Source organism: Synchiropus splendidus, chromosome 13 (assembly GCF_027744825.2).
Source record: "Synchiropus splendidus isolate RoL2022-P1 chromosome 13, RoL_Sspl_1.0, whole genome shotgun sequence".
Lineage (NCBI taxonomy): Eukaryota > Metazoa > Chordata > Actinopteri > Syngnathiformes > Callionymidae > Synchiropus > Synchiropus splendidus.
In genome coordinates, this window is record NC_071346.1 from 1,850,403 (window position 1) to 1,850,901 (window position 499).

The window sequence follows — 499 nt, forward strand, 5'->3', positions numbered from 1 at the left end:
GACCACATCCTTCCTGGTTCTCTGACTGGAGATAAATCAGGGGCTTCTTGAAATCATATATGTAAAAAACAAACCAGAAAACAGTCCAGATCAATGACTGACCAGATGAGTTCAGGAGGGTAAAGTCTACTGGTGGAAAGTTTGATTCAACTGAGCGGTCGCCTCGGTCCAACTGCGAACTCTATTTTGCCTCGAATTATTTTTGACAGAACAGTAAACTGGGTGATTTTTAAAAGCTAAGATATCGTCTTGACTATGAAGTGTTCGCTCGGTAAACTTAATAAATCGACGAGACATTAACGTTATCACCATGAGCTTTTTGTTTTAACCCAGTTGCATTTATGTTTTATTCACTGAAAATCCCAAAGTAAGTTCAATGCCATATTATACACTATATATTTATGATCTACCAAAATATTGCTGGAAATAAACTATGATTTTTAAAACTATGCATTTTTATTACGTCAGAAAGTGCTTCCGACAGAAATGCTCCGGGGCA